This window comes from Bombus affinis, chromosome 1 (genome assembly GCF_024516045.1).
Source record: "Bombus affinis isolate iyBomAffi1 chromosome 1, iyBomAffi1.2, whole genome shotgun sequence".
NCBI classification, from domain to species: domain Eukaryota; kingdom Metazoa; phylum Arthropoda; class Insecta; order Hymenoptera; family Apidae; genus Bombus; species Bombus affinis.
The window spans coordinates 10396212-10411966 of NC_066344.1; the positions used below are offsets into that span (position 1 = coordinate 10396212).

Genomic DNA, 15755 nt, shown 5'->3' on the forward strand with positions numbered 1-15755 from the left:
GTTGCTTGTTTATCTACGATTCACGGAGGAAAATTACCGCTGTAACTACGAAAATCTCGCCTTAAATAGATCTCGTTCACGCCAATGCACCCTTGTGCGAGCAAAAGTCACACCGACGACGATCCAACAACAGCGAGCGTGCCAAATCGTCGAAAAGATGGACGAAGAGCCAAACCGTGCACCTGGTCACTGTCTGCGTCGTTTCTCTCCTTTCCGCTCTTGCTGCTGGCTAATTTTATAAAAACGCCGGTGCATGCAACCGTCTTAGGTGGAGAACCACGCCCGAAGCCGACGAAGAAGCGGCTAGACGTCCCGTTCCCAGGCAAAGAAAGGGAAAAATAACTAGGTGGACGTGGCTGGTGGATCGGCGGGGAAGTCGACGTTCCTCGACCCACGAGGGAGGATAAAAAGAGCAATCGAAAAGAAGGAGGAGGCGCTCGATTAAGAAATAATGAAACAAAATGACAGTGTGTGGTGGCCCAGCGATGGAACGAGAGCGGGATGAAGAGGCGGAGGAGGACGAGGCAGGACAGAAGGGAGAGAAGCAACCCGAAGGAAAGAGAGGACAAAGTCTGGTCGATTGGACGTATAGTCTGTGCGTGTGTGTATTCGAGGATAGAGAGGGGCGTGATGATTTACGATTCTCGGTTGGGCAAGAGCGACGGAGACGAGAAACGACGAAGAGCAACGGAATGAATGTGATGGCGGTGTTGGAGGCGGCGGAGGCGGCGGAGGCGGAGGAGAAACACCGGATAGAGTTGTGTGGAATGGAAACGAAGAGACGGCGAAGCAAAGTGTGGTGGCAAGAGGAGGTTTTTGGCAAAGAGGCGAGAAGAGAAAGGGGGGTTCCGTGGTAAAAGGGATTCGGTTTCGAAGCGACGGGGAAGTAGTTTCGCGAGCGAGCGAGCGCGAGAGCGAGAGAGAGGGAGAGCTAGGGGAACCAGAAGAGGAATGAGCAGAGAGTCGGCTGTGCCGGTCGGGTACGACTGGTGGTAGGGGAGAGAAAGAGAGAATTCGGGGCTGTTGACCGGGCTTCGAATTCGAAAGGCTCACGCAGGCTCGCAGTGAGGCAGGACGCGGATGCGCGACGGTGCTGACGACGTCGACGAGGACGACGAAAACGGCTACAACGCAGTCGCCGACACCGCCCGAATTTCACGATGCCTCGCTTAGGTGCGAGAGACCTTCCCTCTACTGCATCGTCGAATTCTGCATTGAGTTGCTAGGGCGATACTCGCTCATTCCTTTTACCCACGGCTGGCAAATGTATGGGATATATACAGGGTGTCTTCTTGAACATATATATAAAATACAAGCTTTGATTGTAAATAGTTGTAAGAATCGTGTTCAGTTGGATTCGGGATTCGAGTAATTATTCGTTTCTGCAAACGCAACGAGAAGTAAAACAGTTGTTCTATTTAACAAGGATATTTAACAAGGATATAGAAATTGGATGTTGTTTAGGTATATCCGTTGAATTAAATTTCCACTAATCTCTTTAGCGTAATTGTTCCATTAATGGCATATATTTTTAAACTGTGCATATTTCAAGTCACGCGAAGGTTATTAGATCAGCCTTGACCCCTGACATTATCCCGTAAAAAAAAAAAGAAGGAAAGACGTCGTTCTTAAAATCATAAAAGATAGAATCTCGTTTTATTTTCGTAAACTTCGAAAATTTTCGAATTATACGTGTATACTGGTCAGCGATTTAGAGCATCAAAAATCTAGAGCACCAAATTCTCCGCTTCGTGAAAAATACAATATATAAAACGCATTTATTGATTTAATGAACTGAAAAAAGAAATAGAGATAAACGTGGTTTTGTTGATGCAAGCATCGATCTCTCGACGTTATCGAACCAATCCTCAAATAATGTCAAAAGTTTATAGTCGCGAGTTACATAACAGACTTATACAATGTATTTGGAAATTTATCATAATCTATATTTTCTTTTTTCGTTCACGAGGTTAAAACATGCAGAACACAACGAGAATGAGGCAAACGAAATTTCAGTTATGCACGTATCGCGAGCAGCTCTTATCTTGAGAGTCTTATCGTCGGAGTTATCACCGAGTTTGTTTTCACTTCTGCATCGACAAGAAATAATTGGAAATCGTTGTAAGCAAACACTTTCAAAATTTATAATTAACGCGTCCACTCTTCGGCGAAATTTCTTAAATCCGTTCGTCGTATCTTTCTGTAAGCAACTCGAGAATTCTTTAGCTTCTACGACAAAATTCTTTTTCAATTTTCATGTTACATCCAATCGTAAAGATAGAACAGAGCATATCGTTGTCACGGCCAAACTTTTCTATATCTTCGATGAATTTAATCTACTCTAATCTTTATCTCTGAACCTTATCAGTCTCTTAAAAACCTTTCTCGTTGACCATTTAAATTACATCACACATCTCATCAAAATTTCGATTGCTTCTTTTATAAGCGATAATATTTTTTAACAAATTTTATCATCTTCCTTTCTTAAAAACAATTAATCGGACAGCCAATATTCTTCCTTTTATTTGGTAGAATTGGAAAATGATGCATCAGTACGAGTGTTTGTCAAACAACGAAATGTTCCGTTCGACAAATATCGATATTAGTTAGATAGCAACGAGGATTAAAGAAAAAAATATCCATTGGCCTGCGATATACGTTTCATTCATCGAATGATAAAACTCCGATACAAATCACCTATTCAAACTTTTATAAAACATATTCAATAGCGATAGATAGCGAGAGTTTAGTGGAGGGAGTTTATTACCAAAAAAAAAAAATCGAATAATCTTTCAGAGAAGAGTACACGAATCCATGAAATCCGAACTTTCATATTCCCAGGGAATTTGAAAAGTTCCAGATTAAAAATTTCCAGTTTCCAAACGACCGAACTTGTAAATTTTCAAATTTCACTAGCATGTAGCTTCGACTAACGCCACTTTCAACTTCTCGAGCTTCAAAGTTTGAAAATTTCAATACATTCGCAAAGCTGTGGAAGCGTGGTGTAACGTGGAAATTTTGAACTTGCAAGTTTGCAAATCTAGAAATTCGAAGGCACGGGGGAAGTTCGTGAACTTGGAAATTTGAAAATTTGAAATTACGGAAGTTTGTAAGCTTGGGAATTCGGAAATATGGAAATCTACGCGGAACTGGAAATTTGATGATCGGGGAGGTGTACCGTGCTGGTATACCGCGCGGATTTGCAAATTCCAAATGTTCGAAGTTTGCAAATTTAGAAATTTGAAGATACGCAGCAAGTTTGTAAGCTTGGAAATTTGAAAATTTCGATACCACGAAAGTTTGTAAGCTTGGGAATTCGGAAATATTGAAATCTATGCGAACTTGTAAATTTGAAAAATGATTGGGGAACGTGCTGGTACACCGCGCGGATTTGCAAATTTCCAACTTTCGAAGTTTGCGAATTTAGAAATTTATAGATATCAAAGTTCATGTGAACTATTAAAAAACGTCGAAGCGTGAAAGTTTGCCGGCATGAAAGCGCAAAATCGTGAAATTTTGTAAATTTGCAACATCCTGAATCCCTACCGATTTTTATCACCGAGCCGATGTTCGCGAACGATATGAAAAACGGAAGAGAGCTTGCGCCTGTGCAGTGTTCGCGTAACTCGGTTTCATTTGGCGACCTTGAACGTGTACCAGGCGTAAAGACAGAGAGAAAAAGAGAGAACCGCCAAGAGGGTTGGAGTCTACTCTTCTCGTCATCGAGCTCCGCGTAGACCGGAGTATCGATCCTGAAACGAAGTTGTCGGCCCTATCCCATTCGCAAACCCGTGCTCCGGTAACAACCCCTTCCCCGTCGGCGGGTCGAAAGTCTGGAGGCCTTGACTAGAGAGAGAGAGAAAGAGCCAGCGTGAGTAAGAGAGAGAGAGAAAGGGAGAAAGAGAGAACCGGTCGTCAGGATGGGGACAACGGAGGGCGAGAGCGCGCGAGGGTCATGGATTTCGCGTCCCCGCGTGAAAACGTCGACGAATAGAGAGAAAGCAAAAGTAAAGGGGATCGAGCAGATGAGCTGGGGCGATAGAACCTTCGAAGCTTCCAATAAAACGCGCCAATGATAGCTTGATAAAGGCACTGTTCGACATTTTACGAACCATTCGTCTCAAAGATCGCTGCATAACGCGTCGTCGTGCGCTTCGCGTAGCTTGCTTTACGATGCAAACGATATTAAACGAAGCTAATTGAGCCTAATCTTTGCCTCTTGGCGTCCGACTTGCCGTTTCTATGGGCTTTCTTTTATAAAGGTTTGCACGTTGCCAAGGGTGTTTTAAGGGATCGAATTGGATCGTGTTGTTGGTTTTGGGGATTGGGGAGAGCGGAAAGGTGGAAAGATGTCCGAGGAAGATCGGAGTTTGGATAGAAATGGAATTCTCGATAAAAGCTGATGTTATTTGAGATCGGTTAATCCTGTGGCGTTCTTCCCGGCAGTTTTCACTGAAACTGTATTTTTCTAACGATAAAATATATTTCGTTCGTATTTTTTTAGCGGTGGTAGTTAGCCAATGCTTCGAATAGTAGAATACGAAGAAATTCTTATCGGTATGCGTGATTTCTCGTTGAAAACCCGAGTTACGTGTCTACGTTGAAACGTTAGAAATCCTTTTTGTTCGATATGATTAGAGTCGAGTGGAAATGTAAAAATAGGAGCGCCACAGGATTAGGAGATGATGCTATATATTCTTCTCGTCCTTTCTTATTAGAACTGAAGGAATTTGGAAGCAGAAGAATATTGCAGTTACGCCAAGTTCAATTAGCGTTTCTGTCTCGTACGTTCTGTGGATCATCGTGCTGACCACGATTTTGAGATTTCTACGCCATCGATCGCGGCGACTGGGAACCGGTGACAGGAATTCGACTGGAAAGTAACTTCTTACGTCGACTGCATTGTTTTCGAACTCGTCACTCCGAACATCATCGCTATAAACGGCGTCGTATCGTGAGCAGACGCTGACGTGATCAATGGCGTTTTTTCTAGATAACGATGAAATATTTTCGACCTTGAACCTTCGGCTGTAAGCTGGTCCCCGAAAATTTTACATATTTCGTTTCCCCTTTCGGTGTCAAATCGAAGAAAACAACGATAAAATTTGCTCAGTTGCATGTTGCTCTCGCAACTCTTCGACCTATGGATATTAAAATAATCAGTTCGCTGCCCCGTTCTATTATTTATCAATAAAGTGCTATAATTGCGGCCGCATTTTCGTAACTTGCACGTTATATCACCGAGATAGTAGTTTCTTTGATTAAATGAATCACACAGATGTGATCGACTTCGTCAAGGACAAGTTTGATTTATGAATCTAATCGTATGTCATGCCATTTCTTGCATAATTCGAGCAACGTCATTAGCGAAATTTTACAAGCCGCTAGTTACGAGTAACCAATGCCAATAAATACTCTCGTGCAGCGGTTTGTTGTAGCAACGAGTTTCCTTAAAAAGTAAATTACATTTCACGATTAACTTTTCCGTAAAATCATACAATAGCAAAGAAAAGGTCTGTGACTCGTACATCGTAACTTGTCGATTCGTTGATATAGTATTCGCTTAGTATAGTAAACCGTTACGCAACAGTGAGTATTGTTATTAAAATTGAGAAATCCGATGGTTTTGAAACTCTGAATAAGTGAAGCGTATTGGACTGTGTGACAAAAGAAAAAAAAATTGATCTTCGAAAAGAACTTTCCAACGTTATGGGCAAGATAACGTTTATCGACGATATAACTTTTTTCTCCGAACGTTTCGCCAATTTATCTGCTATTTTTCATTGCCTCTTATCAGCCACGCTCGGTCAATTTACAAGCAATTTTTCAGTAGCTGTTTATCAATAGATATTCGATCGACCATTAAAATGAGCTAGCTTTCTAATTAAATCCATCAATTGTTCACCGTTGTACTTGTTCGTTCGTCGTAATTAACTTTGCGGATTCCTTGTTTCGTTATTACCCCTCCCCCTCCCTCCCGATATTACAAAGGATCACCTTCGTAAACAATTTGAAAATCCCTCCTCCCCCGATCAAATCCTCTCCAATCTTTCTGTTTGCGTCAGAATTTCAATCGCTCTGCTCCCACATCGATTTTAATATTCATTTGACGAAGAACGCGCGCGCAGATCTGCGTGATTCACACAGTAATTATCAAAATTTGAGGTTTCCTGGTTTGTGTGGTGCGCTTTTCCTAGGAATATCAGAATACAGCTTCATTAAGCGTTAAATGACAGACTGATTAGAGTAAACGTAGAGGAAGGAATTTCTTCGAGAGAGGATAATGTAGCTTACATTATCTGGCCATGAATATTAGGACACTACAGCTGTTATTTAGATATTTAATAAACAGTGAGCAGTTTCGTTGCTTTAACTTTGAAGTTAGTTTATTACAAGATACTAAATAAAGTAACGAAAGCTGTGTTGATATTTATGATCTTCGGCGTGTGCTATACTTGGAAGTTTAAATTCGATAATTATTGTATTCCCTGGATCGTTAAAAATGTAAGAAGGTCGAAGACAGAAAATAAAAGGAGAAAAGCTTTTGCGACAGTTTACCAACATTTACACGAATTATCGAACTGGTCATAAAGTTTCTAACGCTTCAAATGCTATTGCTTCGAGCACTGTCTAGGTCAGTTTTCTCTAGCTCGCGTTCCTCAGATAACACGGATGCATCTACGAAGCTAAATACTCTTAAAACAAATTTATGGACTCGACAGTTGTAGTTAAAACACGAACCTTGTAATAAATTTTTTTTAAGGAGAAAATTCGATTTACACCTGAAAATTGCCAAGTTCGATAATTCTATTTTTTCACTGTGCAGCACATGAAATGTCTAGATATATCGAGGTATCTTTTTAGACTGTTAATGTTTCAAAAAACAACCGCTTATTCCCTGTGTCAATAAATTTCTACGTAAGTGGACCAATTTCTCGAACTCTCGAATGCCTCGAATTGTACTGTCACCCGTAGGTCAGTTCTCCTCCCTATCATTTCTTCGCTCCTAACACCTAACGTATGTACAATACAGTTACTCGCAAAGGCATTCCAATATTTGTGTAGACACATTCTGTAAATATATTACATGCGTTATAGGAAACATTTTGAAATTTCATTAGCACCTCGCCCGTCTCGCGATTACTTTGGCAAAGTTTGAAACGAGTCCGAAAGTACATACAGAAATTACAAGAAGTCTACATTTTTTCCAAAAAGACACCATTTACGTCTTGAACGCTGATATTAATCTGACAATTATGCGATATTTCGTGGAAACGTCGGGTAACTGGTCCGTCGTCGTAGCGGAAAATTGAAAAATCTGAATTTTAAATCGCAGAAATCATTACCTACACCCTATAGTTTTTAGAATTTGTCAATTAAGCGATGCTTCTATGAAAACTATCGCGAATCTCGGATTCGTCATAGTCGTGACGTCTGGCGCTTGTGAATAGAACAAAGCTTCGACCGGCTGGCTGCTGCCAGTGGCCCAGGATCAGAGAAGGGTTCGGCCGTATTACAGCCAGTCGCCCGTCCACGTGCATCGATTCATTCGTCACGGTGCCCCGACCTATCCAACGTGTAACTTCAGGACTTTGCCGCGCCGCCTGCAAGCGCGTGTATTCGTGTGCGTATGCTAACCGCATCCCGTCACGTGTACGACGATTACGTCCCGTCTGCGTATATTTCGTCTCTCCTCCGTTCTCTCTATCTCTCCTTCATTCACCACCTTTTTATGCACAACCACAACGTGCCAATTTATACACTGGATACCATAAGTGTGAACACACAGCCGGTCGTTGCATTCGTTGGAAAACTTTAACAAATTTTACTTTGTCGAGTATCTTGCGTTATAAGCGAGACAACCAGACTACGGATTTTTATGCAAATTCACGCTTTTATAAAAATAAGGAATCTAAGCGAAAACTTGTTTCGCCTATCGGATATCATAACAATGCAATATGTTTTGTATATTTTGCCGTATTTTTGTTATATTTGCGTTTTATACGAATGCTGCGTATTTCTGCATCTTCGAATTCGCTGTGTACACGTGCAGATTCGCGAGGTGAAGGTAACAAGCTTGTAACAAAATAATTGCGAAATATAAAGATAGCGAAACGTGTTCGCTTTCTACTAAATTTCTAAATAATAATTATTAATACTAGTGGCTGACAGCGTGCACATGTGTTTGTTATGTATCAAACACGATACGCCAGTGTAATGTTCTCGATACAGCGAAAGATCTGGTGGAACTTGATGGAGAGCCTCCTGACCCTTTTGGCGAGTCGATACATTCTCCATAGTGGAGTTGTAGTAAAACCGGCTCAAATCGTTTCACAGACGATCCCCGGGATACGTATCCGAAGCACGCACGACATCAGACGGATTATATTTCATGGAAATAATAAAAACGTACGAATCGAAGATTTCACAGCGGTTTAATGAAATTAATAAGCGGTGTGTTTCGAATTAATGGCACGTTATATGATTTTTGTGGTATTTATGAGGCTTTCTTTTTTGGGGGGGGGGAGATGTTCTTTCTAAAGGGTTTAATTTTAACAGCTTCGCGAATATTGATTTTTATAAAAATGCAGCTAGACGAGAGGTATACGGGAGAATTATGTGGGCTGCTGCTCGAACGTTCATTCTCTTTTGGTAAAAAATTCATTTGATGAAAATGAACTTGCATGAGCTTAGTACGTAGAATATTCATGTAGGTTAGATGTCGGTTGAAAATACCTTGACTTTTGTTCAAAAATTTACCTGATAAAGTTAGAGTTAGATCATTACGGTATATAAGAGGGTTTTATAAGTAGAATAAATAGCATGTTGCTTGAATATTTATTTTGTTAATTGCTTCATAGTTTCTTTTTTTTTTTTAACGAGTATGTATAACGGTCCATTATAGTCTTTTATGACAGACCTTCTTCATCTTTGTCCTTTGTTTCTGGTCGTCTGGACACCAGATACATACATACTTGAAAGTAAGTTAAACAGGGACGTTCGTTTTCGCCTCTAAGGGATTTGTTCTAAGAATTATAATTAATTGCTGATACGGAGGTAACGCGAATCGAGTTCCACTTATTCTTGTTCCTTACCCCCCCAGCTATGCGGTCTACTGAGAAACGTCTACTAATATATCAAAGTTTTAATTATCGTGTAATTACTTCTACACTAGTACAAACAATCATTGCAATTTCTAAATTCATTTCATACAGAACTTTAATATTCTGGAACCTTTTGTAAAACCTATATTAAAACATAAATTACAAATACTTTTTTAATCTCAAAGGATTAAACCTGACCCGCGCCGTTCATTTAAACAGAGTAATCGTTTCAACATTCTATCACAATCGTGGATTAATATTATTATTCGTGAATCCTATAAAACGAAAGATCGACGTCTTAAAATTAAAATATCAAAATATTTGACGTATAAGAAAGAAAAATTCAGCAAACGGAATTATTTCCTTACACTAACGTTACAGTCCCCTATATCAAATCTTTAATTTTTTGAATCTGATCTCTTGCCGCATAACGCTGTCCGTTCGTGCACTGACAATTCTGGTTCATAATGAAAATGTAGAATAAGCAAACTGCGAACGTTCGCGAAATTGAATCAATGTTTCGAGCATACGTTGCACACCGATGTATACATTTACGCATATTTCAGAGTAACAGAACAAAGCACGGAAACAGTTAACTCCTACGTCGGCCGTGCAAGACCACGCGACCTGACCATCGCAATTCTGCTCGAAATGAGCCACATCCCGGCGAAAGTGTTACTAATATTTTTTTAGTGTCACCAGTGATAACGATTAGGTTCGTTGTACAGTTCGCGATAAGGATATTCTTGATACCAGATACTTGTCGAACCCTGTTCTATTTTCCGCCTCTACAAATATACTTTGCTTCGTAATCAACGTTATGCATCGTGTATTATACATATATATATATATACTTTGCACCAGGCTATAGAACACGAGGCAAACTTGTACCACGGGATTATCACATTAAACCATGGATTTTTATGCAAATTCGTATTTTCTAGAATATAATTAAAGACATAGAATCTCGGTAGAAAGTTGTTTTACCTACTAAATATATATTCTAGAAAGTGTTCGGGTCAGATATTCGCGCGCGTGCGTACGTATGTATGCGTGCTTGTAACGTCTTGCCTTTATGATGATGATGATGATTTCAGTATTAATTATAGCTACCGCAAGTTCATTGCGTATTTATAATTTTCTAAACAAAGTATTCGTTCATTATAGGAAAGTCGATCTCTTACTATCTTATGTCCGAGAAAAGAAGAAGCTGTACTTCGAATATTTTCTAATTTTTCAATAATTTATATTTTTTCGTGAGAATGTGTGCTTTCCGTGAGAATTTTCCACTATCATCGATCCTTTTTGTATTCTATTTCCTTCTCGCTATCCTAGCTCCTCGAGATCGCTTCCCCATGGACTTCGACTATAACTGTCTGAAAGCATTGAAAGAGGAATTTTTACCCGGCGCTATCTTGGACGATAACGCGGCCCAAGGCCGACGCAAGGATAATTGGCCAAAGTCATTTTAGCATTGTGTAACATTGAATAATCCTGACGCGCAGATTTTTCGAAGTTTCCTGCATTGTTACGACGATTACAGGGAAAGAAACGATAGATCTGGAAGAAAGAAAAGAAAGGAGGGAGGAACAATCGGGTGGGACGATTCTAGTTTCTGCAATTGAAAAATCTCATTACGGAATCTCATTAGAATATCATTAGAATGGAAAATTAAAAAGAAACGTGTCAAACGATTTAATTACAAATTTGATTGTTTTAATCGGCTGAAAGCGATAGCCCAGGCTGTTGTAACGTTATTCTTTTTGAATAATAACGATAAAATGAGATATATATGTGTATGTGCGTGTGTGTGAAATTTCGAGCAATTTAGACTGTTTTGATCTGGCGTTGTAGAAACGCCAATGATTGCATACGCGATGGCACATGGTCGTCGACGATTGCCAAGTCGGCCACTTAGCCAGATACGCAACAGAAATATCAGACAGCGGGCCAAAGTGTCAGTTGTTTATTGTCGCGGACGTAATTAACAAAAAGCTGATTGTGCCGTACTCCATATAAAGGCAAACTCGATACGATAATGCTGTTTTGCAGATGTGAGTTTCTTTCAACAGTCAATTAATTTTTTTAATTTGTTATAATTGTTACTGTTACTGTAAACTGTACGATATGTTCGTTATAGTAGTCAGTTAATTCGAAAAATTATAATATTATTCTACACAGAAAGTTATGGAATATATAACGTGTGATCTTTTTCCTTATACCTAAAAAATATCGCAGCTTCGTAAATGAAGTGAACTGTCTGTTATATGTATTTAACTTCTTGTAAAGCTACATGTTAAAGTTACATATCGACGCGTATAATCTTTTTTAATTTTATTCAGTTTCACTTGCCCCTACCGTTATATTACATTTTTCATTTTTACTTCGTTTACTTCGTCTACATCGTTTATTTATGGTAATTATTATTCATCGGATTTCAGGTTAAAGAAAAAGAGAGAATATTATATTTTTTTAAAAATGTAGATAATATTTTTTTTTTTTTTTTAATATGAGAAGTCAATTGACCAAAAACTTTAATTTATTAAGCATCTTTCGTTAACTTCGTGACGTTGGACAGGATGTTTCAACTATTAGCCAAAATGCGATCTTTCAGTTCATCCTATCAGATTATGAGACGCGTAGTATCGCAATTGAAGCCGCCATTGCATTTATGGCAATGATTCTATTATTAACTTAGACGTAGATTACAGTCATAGCAAAGACCTTGATTATTATATGCGCGTACACAACAGCTGTCCCATTACGCAAGAATATTAAAAAACAGAGATTTATGGTTTGACTTCATCACTTTCTGCATTCGATCATGGTACAAACGGGTTACATTAATCCCTAACTCATAATTGGTCGTTGGATCTCGTTTTTATTAAAAAAAAAGTGTCATTCGATTTTAAGTAATCGGTAATTAATAAATATTATTATCGATATTAATTTTACTATTAACCTTCGTGATGTAACACGAACGAGACTCAGACAAACCATTAATCATCATCTATATTGATCTCTTCGGGAACAAATTTATTAAATTCAGAATTCTTTTTGTTACACAATATTTGTCTAAAATATATTTGTAATTATATTATGTAATATATTTGTAAATATTGAAAGACGTATTATCGTAAAATGTATTCCAAGTACTTTGAAATGTCTCAGAAAAATAACTGTCGCTTTTTTTTTTTTTTTTGGAATTATGTTCAAACGAAATGTACACGTAGCATTCATAGCAAAGTTAAACGAGAGTGAACAAGGTTAAATTAAATGAGAGATTTAAAGAAAAATCGCAGGAGTGCATTTTTTCCTCTGAATCGAGATAACAAGGAATACATAAGATTCGAATGTACGCGATTCAATCGTAAATTTCCCAGCTTTTATGACTATGTATAACAGTGTGTTAAGTAAGCATACATTTAAAGTCTAATTCTGCTTAATGTTTCCTCTGGCTAAAGATCTTATCGCTTTTCTAATTCTCTCGCATATAAAATAACTGCTATGATTTATCATCAATAGATAACAACGTATTTTTCTATATAATATCTCGTACGTAAAGAATCTGCCGATAAAAATACAATTATTCATTAACTTATCGTTAGTCAGTTCGGTTAGAGTATGAAGAAGTCGAGTCGCAACGGTCGATCATCGATTACTTAATAGTACGCCAAATCTTCGTGTGCTCTGTCTCTTTTTCTACTAGTAACCATGAAAATATAAAACGAGTCATAATAAATCGAACTTCAACCGCACAAAGTGCATAAACACTAACCAGTTTTTCAGCTTTCACGCAGAGAGTTACTCGCCGAACTGTGAACCAGTTCGTCCCGTTACATCACCCACAGATAAGGTTCAATTTTACGTCAAGTGTTACGCGAGAAACGTAGACAAATCGATGGTACGAACGTTCGATGCAGTCGGGAAGACCAAACGTGTTAAACGTTTTACGTAACCTTCGAATTTTGTTCTACCGACTCGTTTCAACGTGCGAAAAAACCACGTTTCAAGGCTCGATGATGACACACAGACGCTGCTAGTTGGACGTAAAAAGCGAGAAATTCATCGGGAATAGACCGACGAAGAGATTGGCCGGGTCATGCTGTAGCCTGTATGGGTTCGTACCGCCTGACACGTGATGAATATTTCCCTTCGAATCTGCGTCAAAGTAAAGACGGTCGTTACGAGCTAGACCATTTCACCCGACGACTGCTTGATGGTCTATACATGTGACACCACGCACGGTTTTTTCTCAATGCCTCCTTTTATCGTCGGACAGTTATTCAGACCATGGTCTACAATCGAGAATAGAAATCGAGATGATCGTCGAGAGGGAAAGACGTTTGGTCACTGGAAACGAGTAGACGAGTATTCGATGAAGTAACTCTATGATGTTACGTTTACTTGAAATCTCTTCGTTGCGTTAAGCAAAAAGGGAAAATTATTTGTAACAAGATCGTAGGGTTACGCGTGAAAAATAGTAGCAATGTTCTGTTTTTTAACTGGAAAGGAAAAGATTTGGAGTTAGATTTTATTCTATCCTATTTATATATACATTCGTATTTGATAGCATAATGAATTTTTATTATATCATAGAGACAATAAGATAACGTTTATCGTAAAGCTTATCGTTGCTGAAATATTTAACTTTGTTCAGCCACCAGTAATTTTACTATGAAACACATTCGTATTACTTAGAATATAAATAAGTAATAGATAGTAAGTAAAGAAACTATTTTATTTTGACGAAGTTACGTTGTCAAGTTTAATATTAAGAATTCACGAAGTTACAAAGTTAATTTCTCTTCCAATTATACAACTTTTGCAAGCAATGTTTTCGCATATTACTTGCAATACTGAAGTACAATGAAGTGGATCGATCAACATCCAGTGTGTACACTAGTTGAAAATTTGAGTCAATATTGTTTGAACAATTTTTCATGTGCATTCTTTTCAAGATATTTTATACGTTACTCGTCTTATTTGCCGTTTCTACCATTCGACGTTTTCATTATTCGCTATACACGCGCCAGTTATTTGCATGTCCGTCATTTGTACGAAGAAATAAATCGCTTATTTAAATATCAAAGGTGAGAGGCAGTTGTTTCGAACGAAAGTTTCATTAAAATAAACTGCCTGTCGTATTCTTGATCTAATTTTTTTTTTAAGTAACGTAATTATATTTGGTATATTCTATTGGTATGAAACATATGTCGTTTGATCGAATTAGCGAAAACGTTCAAAATAAAGTATACATTAAAAAATAGAAAGATATGGAAGACGTTAATGCTCAGTGGACTACGTACACGCCCGTTATCTTATTCAGCATAATAAAGAATAATTAAATCTTTCTGGCCTCGGAACGTTCAGGAGACCTTAATTTATTACTAATACATCGTGAATTTATATGCAAATTTACATTTTTGCGAATACAGGTACGGAAGTAGAACTTGAACAGAAATTTGCGTCGCGTATTAAAAATTTTAATAAGAACCGTAATTTGAATATTTTCTATATTCTTGCGTATTACATGCATTCTATGCATATTTGGATCTTTAAATTTCACATGAATGCATAAAAGTCCGCAGTCTAATCATTAACGTATACAAATTTTAATATCGTTTTTGTACATTGTCCGATGAGTTTTCAGGTTTTACGAGTAGACTGCGGATATTTATGCAAATTCACACTTTTACGAACTTCATAAAAAAAAGAGAGAGAAAAGAAAAAGAAACTCAAGTAGAAGATCTTTCTATCTCCTGATTTATCATCTGCTAATATCGTTACAATTATCTACCAACATTGTAACGAGCGCTATATACGATTTACACGTTACGAGCCTCGTCCGAGTATTTTTGCATTTTGAAATTTCCCATAAATGAGTAAAAATCTACAGTTTGTTTAAAAATATACATTAATTTCCGTTCTGGCAAATCGTAGAGGGTTGGCTGGTCGAATTATTTTCGTGGTTACACGATGCTGCCAGTTGACACACACGGCCTCACACGAGTGAGGAAATTTAGACGCGTCGAAAAACATTGCATTCGCCAAGCTTTCTGCGCCTCACCATGAGAAAAGCAGCAGATGAAACTCGATACGAAAACAAACAAGCTTCGTAGGGATTTCCCGATATCTCGAGTTTCCCGCACGATCACAAAGAATAGAAATTGCGTTCGGATTCGCACGGACCCATTCATGACCAAGCGACAGAAATAAGTATCGTTATCTAATAACACTCGTGACATTTGCACTCTCATTGCCCCTATTCTTGCGACAATGTGTAATTTCGCGAACGTTTCTTTTGCAGATCGGCTGAGCTAATACTAAGAGTACTTTCACGCCATAAGTGAAATCGTATTCTGATATATCTCGATAGATTCTGAACTTGCACCGTGTATCCTTTCTCGTTACTTTCCCTCTCTTTAACCGGTTGATTTTAACGGAATTTCTCAATGATCGTAGAGTTAAAAATGAACAGAGATATTGGATTTGGATATCAGTCGTTTTCGAGTCGATTTCAATCGTTCGACATGTAAATGCGATGTAGTTGTTAATAAAAAGCGAAGCGACGCGTAAAAAGGTAAAAAAAATTCTAAATAAAAATTAGATTCTCTTGTTCCTTGATCTTAACGGAGTTAAACAAGAACA

General features: G+C 38.2%; 1 protein-coding gene across 6 annotated transcripts in view; it reads left to right on the forward strand.

Moving 5' to 3' along the window:
- LOC126914074 (hypoxia-inducible factor 1-alpha-like) overlaps window positions 1-15755 on the forward strand; it is a 92864-nt gene that overhangs the window by 61049 nt on the left and 16060 nt on the right. Inside the window, exon 1 of one of the 6 annotated variants that reach the window (XM_050717588.1) lies at window positions 10373-11158. The exons of the other annotated variants lie outside the window; for them this stretch is intronic. The gene's annotated coding sequence lies outside the window, so the exon portion shown is untranslated. Of the gene's footprint in view, window positions 1-10372; window positions 11159-15755 lie in introns of those variants that run through there. 6 annotated transcript variants of the gene reach the window in all.